At 42.0% G+C, this 13,226-nt stretch overlaps 1 protein-coding gene across 1 annotated transcript in view; it reads left to right on the top strand.

Annotated features, from left to right (window-relative positions):
• amer1 (APC membrane recruitment protein 1) overlaps nucleotides 1–13,226 on the top strand; it is a 44,507-nt gene that overhangs the window by 19,927 nt on the left and 11,354 nt on the right. The window lies entirely within an intron of this gene.

The raw sequence follows: 13,226 nt of genomic DNA, 5'->3' as shown, positions 1-13,226 counted from the left end.
TGATGCTGCTTGGCCTGCTGTGTTCATCCAGCTCTACACCTTGGTACCTAAGGTTAAGATTAATCAGTTTTTCCAACAATTCATTCCTAATGTTACACTACCAAACAAAATTTTTCTGATGTCTTTGTTTTTTTGTGGAAGATTAATGTATAATTATAAAGTATGATCAAATTACCTCTGAATATGTCTTGTATTTGATAAACAAAAACCTAGCATTGTTTTCTATAATTGTATTAACTCTCAGATTGGTGGCACAATTTTAATACTTGTTTTGTACATAAATTGATTAGCATTTTACTTGCAACAAATGTTGCAAACATAACAAGTTCAACCAAATTGCTGCTGGTGTTAATTACTCATTTTTGCAAAAAAGATTTTCTCAGTTTATTTGTGTTTATTGAGACGAGGGATCTTGATATTAAGGAAAGTTGAGCTTTTCTTCTTCCAGGCACCCATTACAAGGAATAGGCATTTTAAGTCAAATTTAAATGCAGCATAATGCCCAGCGATCTGTCTCAATCCCCTCGCCATCCTCAGTTGTTGCTAGATATTGCATGGATTTGCACAATTGGATTGAGACCAGACAAATTTTGTATCATGAAAGGTTCTTACAACTGGCACACCAGCGTTGAAGTTGGGTTAATTTTTAAACATTGTCAAAAAAGAATTGGTTATCCTGTTTTGGAAATGTCTAACAACATTGAGATTTTGGTTTTTTTTTGATCTGTTTTGTTTTTTATCAATCGTTCTGACGCCTGTGCAAGTATCCCAAATAATTAAGTGTTTTAGAAAATTGTGGTGGCCATATTTTCTATTATTCTACATTAATATATCTAGAGGTATCAGACTTTGGAGAGAGGTTGTGCTAAATGGATACAGAAGTCCGTGAAAATGTTCCAAGCTTATGGAAAGACAGTCTCTGCATTTGAATATGATGCTAGTCTGTGGTAAAACAAAATTACTTGAAATACAGAAGAGGCATATTAGTAACTGAAAAGACATTAGGAAAGATTCTGCACAAGTTTTTGTAAGTGTTCCAACTGAATTATTAATAGTGAGTGGTTTGTCCTTTATAGATGTGACTGACCCATGTATTTCCAACATTTACTGAGGTTGCTTGAAAATATGCATTTTGAAATGTTCTTTTTTGCTATTAGTCTTATTTGAACATTTGGTTGTAATTTTGTACAGATGCGTGCTTTGCCCAGTGAATGGTATATGCATATGTTCCAACATCAACAAAGGTCCAAGTGGTGTCTCTGTGTATAATAAATGTATTGAGGTGCCTTAAGTAACAAGGTTTGGGCTAGTCATATCCATAAAACTGTTGCTGTCATCATCTTGGCCGATGATGAATACTGTTGTCTGTCCACTGTTCTGCTTGCATGTATAACATGTTCTATGATAGTCAATGTAGCCACTTTCAATCAAGTGAGGCAAAGTACTTTTAGTGTCGTGTGACCTGTTGTAAATATGTTGTACTGTACATAACTATGACCTTCATTGAGTGTGGAAATGCCTTTTGTGTGTTGTAAATTGTATTGCAGGTCCTCAATCAAGCTGGTATGCTCCAAATATTTATGACCATTTGTTATTCTTCCGTTATCAAGTGTCACTGATGAATGATTTACACAGTGGTGTAAAATGTAAATAAACATAAAGTATGGAGCAAAATGTCCGTCTTATTGTGATTTTTTGCTTTCTTAAAATCCTAATTTGTAGGGGATTAGGTAGACTGCTGTCACTAAAGTGGTAATTTCAGTTTCATTTTGTGCATATTAATATGAAATAGAATACATGCCATTTCAGGCAAGCCTTGTTAACATTATTTTGGATCTGAGAAATAGAGAACTTGTGTAGTACAAGTGAAAATGAACTAATCAGCATCTGGGCAAGTTAATATTTGGCTAGAGATCATTTATTAGACTGAAAGACTCTGCAATGTTAGTCTGTTTCCCAAATATATTTAGTTTTGATATTGAGGTTGAGTTTTAAAATTAGTTTTATTGTACAGTAGTTCGCTGTACAGTATGGCTCCTTTTAACCTGCTCCAAACCTTGTTACCTTATTTTTCACCTTGTTATATTAGTCAAAGCAACTGTAATAATTTGATCTTCAATTTCCCCTGCATTTTCTATACTACCAGTAGAGCATCTGTTTATTTACACCCTTTGGATCTGCTAAAAGCCTCTCTTTCCTTCTTATCCAGTCCAGAATATTCCTAGACATTCAGGGCTCCCTGGCATTGTGGCTCCAAAATGTCATCTTAAAGGGAATATGTTGTGCCTGTACTTTCCATGTTTTTGTTGTCGGTTTCCCCACAAGTAGCTGTGACAGTCTACTTTAGCCAGATCCTGCCTTTTATTAAAAAAAAATTTGCTTTTCCCCGATCCAAACACTTTTTTGCAGATAATCTCTTTTCCATAACAAACTTAAAACATAGTGTTGTGGTTGCTTTCACTAATTTCTCCCCCATGCTATCTTGAGTTCATGTCTGCTTAATTCCCCAGGTCTAATGCTGTGCTGTCCCTTATTGCCCCTTTTATGTATTGACACAAAAAGATCTCTGAATAAATTTCTAGAAAGGGCCCCTCTAGACCCTTCACACTATAACTATCCCAATTAATGTTTGGGAAGATGAAATCTCCTAATATAATTATCCTATTGTTACATACCTCAGTGGATTGTCTATATATCTATTCCTCAATTGTCTAATGACTGTTTGGAGGCCTATAATACATTCCCAGCAATGTGCCTGCTCCCTTTTTATTCCTAAGCTCCACCCACAAATTCATCTGAAGATCCTTCCAAGGTATTGTACCTCCTTACTGCTGTCACTGACTCCTTAATTAATAATGCAGCACCACCTCTTTTACATCCACTCCTATCTTGGTTGAAGATCTTATACCTGGAATGTTGAGTTGCCGGTCCTGCCTCTTCCCCCAATCATATCTCTGTGCTAGGAACAATGTCACAATTCCATGTGTTAATCCACACTCAACCCATCTGTCTTATCGATAATACTCTTAGCATTAAAGTAGAGGAAATCCAACCTCGCTTTTCTCCCTTGAATCAAAACATGGCTGAAATCCCTCTGCCTTGGTTCCTTTACTAAGGTATGGTGTGTCCCCTCCCCCACCTGAGTTAGTTTAAATACCTCCCAACAGCATGAGCAAACACACCAAGGCTGTCGGTCCCTTTCTGTTTCAGGTGCAGAACACTCCACTTGTGCAGGTCCCATCTTACTGAGAAACTTTCAGTGATCCAGGATTCTAAAACCCTCCACACTGAATGAGACACATTCCTTTGTTCTATTCTCCTATTTCTGTATTCACTAGCACATGGCAGTGAGAGTAGTCCAGAGATTACAACCTTTGAGGTCCTGATTTTTAATCTATTGCCAAACACTCTAATTTTTTTAATGCAAGACCTCATTTCTAATTCTACCTAAATCATTGGTACCAACATGTGCCATGTCCCCTGATGCCCTGTAGCTGCTCAGTGGCATCCCTGACCCTGGCCCCAGTGAGGCAATACACCATCCTGGAGTCACAGAAATGCCTGTCTGCACCCCTCAATATTGAGCCATTACTACTATTTCTCTTGGACTCTTGCTTCTCACCCCCTTGTGTAGCTGAGCGACCCAAGGTGCTGTGTTACACAGTGAAGCCGTCACTGTCATTGTTTTCCAACACAAAAATGGTTCTTGAATGGGATGCTGTCTGGTGCTTTCCTGTCTGCCTGCCTGCATTGTTATATTGAATGTGCCTAATGGATTCTTTAAGATCTGATCAAAATGAATTCCAGAAGATGTGCATTTTGATTATACAGCAAATCTATTAGCTTAATATAATTTAGATAGATTCACTCATTAGTTTGCATATGTTAGCTTAAACTACTCAAGACATAATCATCAACTGAGTCTCACTGCCTCCTGCCTGTCGGGGACTCCTGTGTGACATTTGGCACTTGGATTTCTCTCTCTGCTGCCTGACACAAGCCTTGCGAAACCCATTCCAATGGTGAAAGTCCATGGCTCTGGTCTTGTGAATTCTGGTCTGATTGTGAAAGGTCCCTGGGCCCCAGCATTGCGAACCTCCAGCGCACCTCCTCCCTTCAAGTTGGACAATGTCCCCAGTATTAATGCTATCCTGAATCTGACATTAAGTGCCACCTGAGTATTTTTCCCAAGCATTCCTAGGTGCAAAAACAGGTCCACGTGTCTGTGCCTTTGCACAGTGGTCTGTTCCCAAACTCGTCCAAGGTCATTGAGGTTACCTTCCAGCCAAAACTAGGTGTTTTTACATTAAGAGATAGTAAGAACTGCTGATGCTGGAGTCAGAGATAACACAGTGTGGAGCTGGAGGAACACAGCAGGCCAGGCAGCGCCAGAGGAGCAGGAAAGTTGATGTTTCGGGTTGGGACCCTTCTTCATTTACATTGAAGACAACGAGAAGGAAAGAGCTAAACTATTACACTGCAGCAGAAAGCTTAAAAATAAAATATGAAAGCAGTATAAAGATAGTATAAAAACAATATAAATCACAGTAGAATATCAAAAAAAAAGTAATAGTAGAGAATTCTGAAAAGGAAGGAAAGAGAAATACGAAAGATTTGCGTACCTGAGATTTTGCAATGTTGACTCAATATTGCATGACTACTGTGGCTTATCTCCCAGCTCCGTTCTAATGAAAGAAGGACAATTCCAAGCTCCAGACATTTGCATTCAAAGTACGGCTGCACTCGGTCATATCACAATTGAGCCTCATTTTCATCTGTTGCAATTTTGATGACTGATTTTTTTCAAAGCAATTCAGAATGCAGGATTTGGGAGCAAGGATCCAATGTTTTACTCTGTTTACTGACTTATTTCACTTAGCAAGAGAGCAGTTGCCCAACAGTACTCAGTCATCCCCTGCTTGGCTATTAAACATCTCCTAGTTATTGGTAGTTTTAATGATAGCTGGCAGTTTGCTTTCTTACTAGGCATCAACCAAGGACAAATAAAGGCACATGAAGGTTAAGCTCTGGCATCTAGACAATTATTAAGAGGGTACATAGCTTGTGCTAAGGAATGGGTGAATTTACACCCTTTACACTCCTTGAATTTTGCCAATAACAGGAAGGATGTGTGTTGTGGGAGGAAAATATCGAAAGAGAAAATCCTTGAAAAAAATTCTATTGATTTTTTAAAAAGTCTATTGAAAATCTGGGTGCATTAAAACAATTGGATTTCCTTACATTGTTGCCTATGTTGAGTTATTAATCTTTGTGGATGAATGGATGTTAAAAGTAGCCTTGATATCCCTAAATAAGCAGGGAAATTGATTCGATCGGCGGGAGTGGTGAGAGCGCGAGCCAGGGGGCGGCCGGGAAGGTAAGGTTTTCCCTTATAAAAACTTACCTCGTGAGTCAGCAGCCTACTTGATTTGAGCAGCGGGAGTGGTGAGAGCGTGAGCCGAGAAGTGAACTATTATAGTCGGGTATTGTCACTACCAGTGTCCCTTCTGACTTCACCTGCGAGAAGTGCACCCAACTCCAGCTCCTCACAGACCGCGTTAGGGAGCTGGAGCTGGATGAACTCTGGATCATTCAGGAGGCTGAGGGGGTGATAAAGAGGAGTTATAAGGAGGTGGTTACACCCAAGGTACAGGACAAAGGTAGCTGGGTGACTGTCAGGAGGGGGCAAGGGAATAGGCAGACATTGCAGGGATCCCCAGTGGCTGTTACCCTCAATGATAAATATACCGCTTTGGATACTGAGGACGACCTACCAGGGGCAAGCCATAGCGGCCAGGTCTCTGGCACTGAGCCTGGCTCTGTGGCTCAGAAGGGAAGTGGGGAGAATAGGAGATCGATAGTGACAGGCAATTCACTGGTTAGCGGAACAGACAAGAGATTCTGTGGTACTGAGTGAGACTCCCGGATGGCATGTTGCCTCCTGGGTGCCAGGGTCAGGGATGTCTCGGATCGAGTCTTCAGGATTCTTAAGGGGGAGGGAGAGCAACCAGAAGTCGTGGTACACATCGGTACCAATGACATAGCTAGGAAATGGGATGAGGACCTGAAAAGTGAATATAGGGAGTTAGGATGGAAGCTGAAAGCCAGGATGAGCAGAGTAGTAATCTCAGGATTACTACCAGTGCCACGGGCTAGTGAGGCCAGAAACAGAGAGCGAGTGCAGCTGAACACGTGGCTATAGAGCTCATGTAGGAGGTAGGGCTTCAGCTTTGTGGATCATTGGGATACCTTCTGGGGAACGTGGATCCTGTACAGGAAGGACGGGTTGCACCTGAACTGGAGGAGCACCAATATCCTGGGCAGGAGATTTGCTCGAGCTCTTTGGGAGGGTTTAAACTAATTTGGCAGGGGGATGGAAACCGAAGCTACAGATCAGAGGATGGGGTAGCCAGTGTACAGACAGATAGAGCAAGCAGAGAATCTATGAGGAAGGATAAGCAGTTGATAGGGCAAAGTGGCAGTCAGTGCGATGGGTTGAGGTGTATCTACTTCAATGAGAAGTGTCAGGAATAAGGGTGACGAACTTAGCGCATGGATCAGTACTTGGAACTATGATGTTGTGGCCATTACAGAGACTTGGATAACACAGGGGCAGGAATGGTTGTTGGATGTTCCAGGGTATAGATGTTTCAAAAGAAATAGGGAGGGAGGTAAAAGAGGTGGGGGAGTGGCATTGCTAATCAGGGATGGTATCACAGCTGCAGAAAGGGAGGCCGTGGAGGAGGGTTTCTCCACTGACTCTGTATGAGTGGAAGTCAGAAACAGGAAAGGAGCAGTCACTTTATTGGGAGTTTTCTATAGGCCCCTCAATAGCACAGAGACACTGAGGGACAGATTGGGAGACAGATTTTGGAAAGGTGCAGGAGTAATAGGGTTGTTGTCATGGGCGACTTCAACTTCCCTAATATAGATTGGAACCTCCTAAGTGCAAATAGTTTGGATGGAGCAGATTTTGTCAGGTGTGTCCAGGAAGGATTTCTGACTCAATATGTGGACAGGCTGACTAGAGGGCAGGCAATATTGGATTTGATATTTGGCAACGAACCAGGCCAGGTGTCAGATCTCTCGGTGGGAGAGCATTTCTATGATAGTGATCACAACTCCCTGACCTTTACTATAGTCATGGAGAGGGATAGGAGCAAACGGTATGGGAAAGTATTTAAATTGGGGGAGAGGGAATTACAATGCTATTAGGCAAGAACTACAGAGCACCAGTTGGGATCAGATGTTCTCAGGGAAATGCACGACAGAAATGTGCAGGTTATTTAGGGAGCAGCTGCTACAAGTACTGGATAGATTTGTCCCACTGAGGCAAGGAAAGGATGGTAAAGTGAAGGAACCTTGGATGACAAGACATGTGGAACACCTAGTCGAGGAAGAAGGAAGCTTACTTAAGGTTGAGGAAGCAAGGATCGGACTTGGCTCTAGAGGTCTACAAGGTAGCCAGGAAGGAACTGAAGAATGGACTTAGGGGAGCTAGAAAACCTTGGCAGGTAGGATCAAGGAAAACCTTAAGGTTTTCTATACTTATGTGAGGAACAAGAGGATGGCCAGAGTGAGGGTAGGGCCAATCAGGGATAGTAGAGGGAACTTGTGCACAGAGTCAGAGGAGGTAGGGGAGGTCCTTAATGAATACTTTGCTTCAGTATTCACCAGTGAGAGGGACGTTGACGTTTGTGAGGACAGCATGAAACAGGCAGATACGCTCGAACAGGTTGATGTTAGGAAGGAGGATGTGCTAGAAATTTTGAAAAACATGAGGATAGATAAGTCCCCTGGGCCAGACGGAATATACCCAAGGTTACTACGGGAAGTGTGAGAAGAGATTGCTGCCCCTTTGGCAATGATCTTTGCATCCTCACTGTTAACTGGAGTAGTACCAGAAGATTGGAGGGTGGCAAATGTCATTCCCTTGTTCAAGAAAGGGAATAGGGATAATCCTGGAAATTACAGACTGGTCAGTCTTACTTCTGTGTTGGGCAAATTATTGGAGAGGATTCTGTGAGATAGTATTTATGATTATTTAGAAAAGCACAGTTTGATTAGAAATAGTCAGCATGGCTTTGTGAGGGGCAGGTCATGCCTCACAAGCCTTATTGAATTCTTTGAGGATGTGACAAAACACATCGATGAAGGTAGAGCAGTGGATGTGGTGTATATGGATTTTAGCAAGGCATTTGATAAAGTTCCACATGGTAGGCTCATTTAGAAAGTAAGGAGGCATGGGATTCAGGGAAATTTGGCTGTCTGGATACAAAACTGGCTGTCCAATAGAAGACAGAGGGTGGTAGTAGATGGGAAGTATTCGGCCTGGAGCTCAGTGACCAGTGGTGTTCCGCAGGGATCTGTTCTGGGACCTCTGCTCTTTGTGATCTTTATAAATGACTTGGATGAGGAAGTGGAAGGGCGGGTTAGTAAGTTTGCCGATGACACGAAGGTTGGTGGAGTTGTGGACAGCGTGGAGGGCTGTTGTAGGTTGCAACGGGACATTGACAGGATGCAGAGCTGGGCAAAGAAGTGGGAGATGGAATTCAGCCCAGAAAAGTATGAAGTGATTCATTTTGGAAGGTCGAATTGAATGCAGAATACAGGGCTAATGGCAGGATTCTCGGCAGTGTGCAGGGACAGAGGGATCTTGGGGTCCACATCCATAGATCCCTCAAAGTTGCTACACAAGTTGATAGGGTTGTAAAGAAGGCGTATGGTGTGTTGGCTTTCATTGGCGGAGGAATTGAGTTTAAGAGCTGTAAGGTTTTGCTGCAGCTCTATAAAACCCTGGTTAGACCACACTTGGAATATTGTGTTCAGTTCTGGTCACCTCATTATAGGAAAGATGTGGAAACTTTAGAGATGGTGCAGAGGAGGTTTACCAGGATGCTGCCTTGACTGGAGGGCAGGTCCTATGAGGAAAGGTTGAGGGAGCTAGGGCTTTTTTCATTGGAGCGAAGAAGAACGAGAGGTGACTTGGTAGAAGTGTACAAGATGATGAGAGGTATAGATAGAGTGGATAGTCAGACTTTTTCCCAGGGCAGAAATGACTATTACGAGGGGACATAATTTTAAGGTGATTGGAGGAAGGTATAGGGGAGATGTCAGAGGTAGGTTCTTCACACAGAGAATGGTGGGTGTGTGGAATGCGCTGCCAGCAGTGGTAGTGGAGTCAGATACTTTAGAGACTTTTAAGCAACTCTTGGATAGGCACATGGAGAATAGTAAAATGTAGGGTATGCAGGGTAGATTGATCTTAGTAGGATAATAGGTCAGCACAACATCATGGGCCGAAGGGCCTGTACTGTGCTGTACTGTTCTATGTTCTATGAAATAATTGTGCTTGCTTTCCCACTTCCAAACTCTATTCAGGGACATCATTTGGAACTGACTTGTTCAAATAATTTATTCATGCTCATCTCAAGGCTCAATTATAAAGAATGCACATTGACACTGCTATCCATGAAGCAGTGATAATTCAATCTTGATAATTGGAACTAATCTTCTGGTGGGTTATGATTTAGCTGTTCATTCTAGTTCAATGTAAAGTAACTGGCCCAGGACCTTACTGCATGAAAAAAAAATCACTGATGCTTTTAAACAGTTTTTATCTTGTTGCAGGTACAGTTTGCAGTCCCAACTTACATCTTGAAGCAATTTTATTTCCTCAATCAACAACTGCATACCTTTTAAGGTGGTAAATTAATGTCTGGAAAATAGTTACAGAAGGCAGTTTTCATGGAGGACTTATTTTGGTTATCTTTACTGAAGAGTGGCATTGCCATCCACCAACACTGGAAAGAACATTTTCAACATCAATTTAACTATAAATGCACAGTGCATGCTGATGTTGTCCAGGCTATTCCCGAGTATCATATGGTCAAATCCTTGAGCGAAACACTGTTGATTGGAGAGCTGCAGCAAACAGACAAACGGAAGCTTAACAAAATGTAGGAGGTATGGTTAGTAAGTTTGCAAATGACACCAAAATTGGACAGTGAAGCAGGTTATCTCCGAGTACAATGGGACCTTGATCAGAGGGGCTGATGGATCAAGAAGTGACAGGTGAGTTTAACTTAAATAAATGTGAGGTATGCATTTTGGTATGGCAAATCAAGCCAGGACTTATACATCCTCAGTGCAGCCTCTGATGAAGCGTCAGTGTGTTTTCCCGCCTGGTTTTTAAACTCTGGGGTCCGTTGCGATGGATTGCCTCACTTCCGGGTTTCCTCCGTAGTGGAATGTATATGGGGTCGAGTTCAATGTGTCTATTAATAGCATGCTTCATGGGGTGCCATGCTTCCAGGAATTCTCGTGCTTGTCTCTGCCTAGCCTGTCCCAGGATCTTGGTGTTGTCCCAGTCGAAGTCGTGGTTCTCCTTGTCCATGTGGATTGAGATGAGTGAGTATTGATCGTGTAACAAAACGCGGAACAACAAACCAGCTTGGCGAGCCAACCAACCTCAACACCCACAACCCGAGCTACAGATCTACTCCAAAACCTTACAGGACTTATACACTTAATAGTAGGGTCCTGGGAAGTGTTGTCAAACAAAGAGACCTTGGGGTGCAAGTTCATAGTTCCTTGAAGGTGAAGTCATAGACAGATAGTGTAGTGAAGAAGGCGTTTGGTATGCTTGCCTTTAATGGTCAGTGCATTGAGTATAGGAGTTGGGGTGTCATGCTGCAGCTGTACAGGACATTGGTCAGGACACTTTTGGGATATTACGTTCAATTCTGGTCTCCCTGCTAAAGGAAAGATATTGTTAAACTTGAAAGCATTCAGAAAAGATTTACAAAAATGTTGCTTGGGTTGGAGGGTTTGAGGTTTAGAAAGAGGCTGAAGAAGCTGGGGCTATTTTCCCTTGCAAGTTGGGCTGAGGAGTGACCTTATTGAAGTTTATAAAATCATGAGGGGCATGGATAGGGTAAATAGCCAATGTCTTTTCCCTGGGGAGTCCAAAACTAGAGGATATAGGTTTAAGGTGAAAGGGGAAAGATATAAAAGGGACTTAAGGGAGAACTTTATCATGCAGATGGTGGTCTGTGTATGGAATGAGCTGCTAGTGGAAGTAGTGGAGGCCAGTACAATTACAACATTTAAAAGACATCTGAATGGGTACATGAATAAGAAGTGTTCAGAGGGATATGGGCCAACTGCTGGCAAATGGGACTATGTTAATTTAGGATATCTGGTCAGCATGGATGAATTGAACCAAAGGGTCTGTTTCCATGCTGTACAACTCTATGCCTCTATAACAACCTGCAGCCCTAATAGTATTCCTGCTGAGGTCTTTAAAGCTGTGAGGAGGTGGGCATTTGCACATATGACAACTCCATTTACTTATACATTAGGGAGGAAAGACAACTCTCCACACCCTGCCTTCCCTTGATTTTCAGAGCATGACAATTGTAGCTAATCTCAAGAAGAGAGAAAAATTATACTGCGGAAAACTAATGAGCTATTTCCCTCTTTTCCTTGGTAGGGAAAGTCCTGACATATAATCTCCCGAATCACTTACTTCATGTGACTGAGGAAATCTATTAAGATAGATTTAGACCTTCCAGGGCAACTTCTGAAATGGTCATTGTTGTCAGACCAATCTGAGTAAAAGTTGGGCACACAACATGAATTTTCTACAACATTCGCCTGACCGAAGTATTCTGCTCAGTAAATTAAGGCTGTGTGGATTGTGCTTTGAAGCTAAGGATATCAAAGAAACTTCATTACAATTCTACAATTGCTTCATGATGATATAACTGCCATTACCTTGAGTAGGTGATTTGAAACAGACATCATCAAAAGTTGAACCAGGGTCAAGCAAAGCTGTGGAATAGTTCCCACCTTTTCTCAATATGCTATCGTTGATAAGATGATCCAATGCCAGATTAGCTGCACCAACTTGGCTTTCTAGAAAGTGCAACAGTGAGTATTTGACAGCAAAGATCTCTGGAAGTCAATAGGAATTCTACCCTACAGAGCAGTTGTCATTGCCACGCTCTTGTACTAAAGTGATACTTGGACACTCTAGCACTCTAACATGTCATTATTATTGAATTTCCATCACTAATGCCTCCTCAGATTTCATGGAAGGACGGTTGAAGAAGCATTACTTCCTTCTTGAAGAACATTCAGGTAGATGCAAAATCAACTTTGTTGCAGTGCATACTGTCTGGGTAGCCAAAAATCATCTCCTCTGCTAGGTGTCAAAAAGCTAATATTCCAGGAAAGGCTGAAGTAAATGCCTCAAAACACTAGTGCTCTCCTTGAAACAGTGCAACATGCACGTTCATGACTAGAAGGGGCTTTTTTCCAATTGCTACCAATGGAAGTAAAGGGAGAGCACTTTGCTGGTTGGAGTTGGAATGTAGGAGTTTTGATCAATAATTTTGCAGATCATACAATAAGTGGTGTGGTGGTAAGTAGTGCGGAGGATAGCCTTAGTTTACAGGAGAATATAGATAGGCTAGTCAGATGGATGATCAGTGGAAAATGGAACTCAATCCAGATAGGTGTGAGGTGATGTACTTGGGCAGGACAAGAGAATACATGATTCATGGTAGGACCCTGGGAAGCAGCAATGGTTAGAGGGACTATGGCATGCATGTTCACTGGTCACTTAAGGTAGCGAACAGGTAGATAAAATGTTTAAGACATATGGGGTACTTATCTTCATTAGCTGAGGTATAGAGTTTAAGAGCAGAGAGGTTATGCGATATAAAAAGTTGGTTAGGCCACAGCTAGATTATTGTGTGCAGTTCTAGAATCCACATTTTACAAGGGATGGGATTGCAATAGAGAGGGTGCAGAGGAGATATACTAGGATGTTGCACGGGTGGAGAGAATTTGTTATGAAGTGAGATTGATTAGGCAGGATTGTTTTCTTGGACCAGAGAAGACTAAGGAGGGATATGACTGAGATGTATAAAAACACGAAGGGTGCAGACAGGATAGACAAGGAAGGAATTTTTCACTTTGGTGGAGGGGACATAAATTTAATGTAAGGGGTAGGAAGTTAAGAGGGAATGTGAGGAAAAACAGTTCCACTTAGGACATGGGAATCTTGAACTCACTGCCAGTAAGGGTGGTAGAGATAGAAACCCTCATAATATTTAAGAATTATTTAGACATGTACTTGTAATGTCAGGGCATACAAGGCTATGGGTCAAGTGTTGGTAAATGGGATTAGAGTAGTTAGATAACAAGGTGTAGAGCTG

The sequence above is a fragment of the Rhincodon typus genome, chromosome 14, assembly GCF_021869965.1.
Source record: "Rhincodon typus isolate 14 chromosome 14, sRhiTyp1.1, whole genome shotgun sequence".
Classification (NCBI taxonomy): domain Eukaryota; kingdom Metazoa; phylum Chordata; class Chondrichthyes; order Orectolobiformes; family Rhincodontidae; genus Rhincodon; species Rhincodon typus.
The sequence above is the reverse complement of the archived record's forward strand: the minus strand, read 5'-3'. Positions and strand labels throughout refer to the sequence as shown.